Source organism: Beta vulgaris, chromosome 9 (genome assembly GCF_026745355.1).
Source record: "Beta vulgaris subsp. vulgaris cultivar EL10 chromosome 9, EL10.2, whole genome shotgun sequence".
Lineage (NCBI taxonomy): Eukaryota > Viridiplantae > Streptophyta > Magnoliopsida > Caryophyllales > Amaranthaceae > Beta > Beta vulgaris.
The window spans coordinates 38,459,056-38,464,106 of record NC_079210.1 but is presented as its reverse complement, the minus strand read 5'-3'; positions in this window follow the sequence as shown (position 1 = coordinate 38,464,106).

The following is a 5,051-nucleotide window of genomic DNA, read 5'->3' as shown; positions in this document are numbered from 1 at the left end:
TCCCCATTATCACCTACACTTGCATTGTGAGATCACTCCATCTATGTAACACCTAGGTACGTAGGTAGCTCAATTGCAATATGAGTGCAGCTGCTTTATTAAATAAAAAAACTTTAAATCTGGTGAACTACGCTGAGTTTGATTCCCTATAATTGCACCTAGAGCCATAGGGATATGTAGGTAACCTTCAGGTTCGACTCAAATGAACTAACCATTGTATTTCAAGCAATGTGATCCCAATTCAAGGTGCCAGTCATCATAGAAACAATTTCAAAATACTGAATTTAGATATCAATAGGGATACATGCCCTAATTTCTATATTCTTCGTCTTTGTTCAGATACTAAAGCAGGCAATGGAAGAATGATAAAAACATGCATTGTGTTATTAACCCTAATGTCAGTAAAATCATTTTAGAGAGTAAAAACATAAAACACTATTAGAATAAATGCTTATTGCTGCGGTCAAAAAGTGGCCTATTGCGGCGGTTTTGGGCGCGCAGCAATTAAGGCAGCAGCAATAAGTATTAATTATATTGCTGCGGTTTTAAACCGCAACAATATTTGAACATATTGCTGCGGTTTCTAGGGTAGAAACCGCAGTAATATATTTATTTTATATCAGATTTACAAAGCATATTGCTGTGGTTTCTATGGAAAACCGCAGCAATATATTGTATTTAATAATAAAAAATAGACATATTGCTGCAGTTTTGGTCAAAAACCGCAGCACTAGGTCATAGTACAGCTAAAAGATTTTTTTTTGTATTTCGTAATCAAATTTGAAATATTAAAACTAAGCCATTAATCCATCCACTATCTACCCAATTCACAGACAAAAAGAAAGATGAAATGAGTCGATAACTTATAATCCATAAAAATAACTTAAAGATGAAAAAACAGACTATGATATTATATAAACTAACAAAAAAATTCTAAATCTGGTAAAAACAGACTATGAAAATTACATAGCAAGTCGTCCATACAGGTAACAATAGAAAAGACTATGAAATTACATAGCGATTCCATAACAACAAAATTACATAGCAATAACAGAAATAAGAGAGGAATTAAAAAATATACAGAAGTATATGAAAAACGAAATTACACAAAAATAAAATCGAACTATCTCTCTGTCTTCCAATTAGTATTTCACTTCTTGCAATTTCCTACCTATACAAAACAAAGATATACATAAAGTTAATCATCCATTACTTTAAGCAAACAATCGAGGAAAAAAATCGTTAAAAAGCAAGACTTAGGCTCAGTAGTATCTTGAAGCTCAAGCCAATGAAAATCTTTAGAAATTTGGTAACTTAGAAAGGTAAAAGAACAAAAGAAACTCACCAAACAGAAAACTCAAACCACGTGTTCGACGTTTTGCCTCAATGGAAAAATTCGAAAAAATTAAAATTTGAGTTCGACCCAGGTGAGTTCAGAGCAGATCAAAAGACACAAAATCCCAAAAAAAAGCAAGATTTATCAACTCAATTTCAGAAAAGGGGGACTCTTTACTCTCTAGGGTTTATTAGATAATCTCTATTCTATTAGGCAACACATGGGGGACACCAAAAAATAGAAAAAGGAAAAACAGAAAAAAAAAAAATAACTAATTGTTTCATTTGAATGAAAAAAAGGTGGGAAAGTAGGACATTTAAAATATCAATTTTTTGATAAAATAAAATGTAAAGACAATTATTCTACCCAATTAAATTTATTTTCTACTCCATTTGTTATCACAGGTTATTGCACGCATTGCGTGCATGTAAGACTAGTAGTTAATAAAGGGATCGTTTACCAAAGAAAAGAAGTCGTCGGAGGTGGCGAATGGGCGTCGCTTGCGGTTGAGAGCATCTTTATCGCGTCGGCTTTGTCGCGTCGCTACGTTCGAAAGTTTACGCGGGTCGACGGGAGGCAAAGGTTGACGATGAAGAGATGAAGAGAGGCGAAGCTAAGTTGACGACGAAGAGAGACGAAGAGAGACGGGTTGAGAGGCTGAGAGAGAGAAGTGCGTGAGGTTAGAAAAGAGAGGGTTGAGACTTAAGAGGCTGCTGTGAGGTTGAGACTTGAGAGGGGGAATGTGAGGAAAAAACCCTAATTTTTGTTTTTTATAATTTTTTTACTTATATTGTTGCGGTTTCTGACAAAAACCGCAACAATATATTAAAATATAATTTTTCAATATTATTTTAACATATTGTTGTGGTTTTTGACAAAAACCGCAACAATATTTCTGGTCAAATATTCAATTTTTTTGAATTTTTCTTTTGGTGATACCATATTGCTGCGATTTTATGTAGAAACCGCAGCAATATCTTTATTTTATATTTTATGTTTTTTTTACGTGATATATTGTTGCGTATGGGTAAAACCGCAACAATATCAGCGCAGCAAATAGCATTTATTCTACTAGTGAAAAAAACAAAAAAAAGCTGTAAAGGTGGACCATTCCAGTCAAAGTATGGCAAAATCGTCCTCAAAACTTTCTTTATTCTGCAATACGTTTTACAATATGTGGCTTTATTTTCTTTTATTTTAATAAGTCGACCAAGAAGAAGAATTTTTTCCCTTCTCTAAAGATGACCAATTGCCATAAAAAAAAAAAGCCTCAGCCATATCCACAAATGCGGTCAAAGAGCCTGTAGAATTTTCCATGCAACCTTTGTCCAAAGGACTTCAAATCATGATGAAGATGGGTTATACTCAAGGAACTGGATTAGGGCGTGATAGTAGGGGATAAAGCAACCGATCCCAATAATAGACAAGCAAAACCGATATGGATTAGGATATGAAATGGGCAGAACTTTTTACAACATCAGAGAGTCTTCTCTTACCCTCAACGACTAGTTCATCCTGCAAGGGGATACCGAGCTGTACTACGAATTTCCAGAACCTTGGCTTCGCAGGAGGGAACAAAAAAATTTATCGGGATTGAAGATTTTCTTCAATGAAGCTAGGAATCTGGACATAATCAAAAATCTGGGTTGTCTGGGATAAGGAATGAAAAGGAGAATGACTAGGTGGATAATCTGGAACCTGGGGTCTTTATAAAATAATTCACTTTCGAGTTTTGAAGAAGGGGATTTTGATATAGTATCTTTGATGATAGCTTATGACGAAAGCGTTGAACATAAGTGGAGTATTAAGTGTCAGGCAAAAGATGGGCCTTTAGAATGTAAAATGTTTTTAGGAAACCACCTTCCACAACCATCTCATGAAACTACCTTTTCACCCCTTTCAAATGGTTATCATACCGATAACTCATCTTCTAGCCAATCTACCCTGCATACGCAGTCAAAAGATTCTGATACTGAGAAAATTGAATGCGAACCTTTACCTAAGTACATTTGCACACAATACACTATGTCTATCTTACCTTCACTCTTCTTGATATAACTTATGTTTGTTTATTCATGCATGATCCACGGGAACCTCATTACAATGCATTGAAACGCATCCTGCCATACATTCAGGGCACCACTGACCATGGATTACAGTTATATCCTACTTCTCACTTGCGTTTGATCACTTACTAATGCATATTGGGGTGGTTGTCCAGATATTTGTCGTTCTACTTCAGGTTATTATTGTTTTCTTGGTGACAATTTAATTTCCTGACAGTCTAGTGATAACCCACCTTAATTATCTAGATCTAGTGCAGAGGCAGAGTATTGAGGCGTCGCCAATGTTGTTGCTGAAGCCTCTTGGTTGCCTAATCTTCTTTTAGAGTTACATTGTCCCCTTCGACACACAAACATTGTTTATTGTGATAATGTAAGTGCTATTTATCTTTCTCGTAATTCCTTACAACACCGACACACCAAACATGTTGAGATGGATATTCATTTTGTTCTGAAAAAGTTTGTCATTGGTCAAGTACGCATTTTACATGTCCCTACTTGGTATAAGTTTGCTGACATATTCACAAAAGCTATCACGACAATTATTTTTGGAATTCAAGTCTAGTCTTAGCGTTCGCCCTCCACAGATGGAATATGGTGTGTCTTCTTCTGTCTATGTGATCCAATCTCATCATCACTGCCAAATAAGAGGGAAACCTACCATATTGACAAGCTTTAGCGTTGAAGATAAATCTTAAAATCTGTCAGATATATTAAGGTCTTTTAATATCTAATCTTATATATATTACCGTTTAGGATTTTATAAGTCAATAGTCATTACGGATCTTCTAATTATCACATTAAGAACTCATCAGACAAGTTGGAGTCTATTGACCATACTTGTTACATTTGTAAAATCTCACAAGTCATCAAGGTTAGGATTTTTCAGAATACAAGAGAGTGTGGTGGAAGGAGGAGGTAAGAGATGTGGAAAAATAATAAAAAGAAGATTAGATATTGCAATAGTTAAAGATGTTAATGTATATATAAAATTAGGAAGTCTTGTGTAAATCAGCTTTACAGTAACATTGTATGACCAACAAAGGGTGGTCTTATATGTGAGAAAGGTAACTTTTATTTAAGGGTTCACCTTCTATCTTAAAAGGGTCACGTACGTAGTAAACCTATTCAGGTAAAATGTGACTCTGGTCTTCTCATGGTAAAATAGTTCTACATAAGAGTTTGTAATATAAGAGTGATGAGTAATGGGATTATGACAAGTGTTCTCATCGATTTGTTGTAAATATCGACACTGATATTTATTTTAGTAAGATTGTTATAAATCTACCTTAGAGGGACCATGATATTAAGTTGCAATTAAAGTCTACCTTATACTCAATTTCTCAAGTATCAGCTATGAAAAAACAAACGAAGGGTTGTATGTAGAAAATAATAATAAAACAAGGTTTACTTTTTTTTCGCAGATAATTATTTACACATATTGCAAATAAGTAAACAAAAAAACTTTCTTAAGGGAGGAAATATATTTACGCAATTATTTGTTTTCATTCAATCTAAAGGTATTTTTAGTATGATACATGCATGTCAGCATGTAATATCAAGAGTAACATAAAGAAGCTGAAATATTTCTAACCGTAGATGATATGCCAACTTATACTTACGGAAAAAAATATGAAAGAACTACTCTAGTT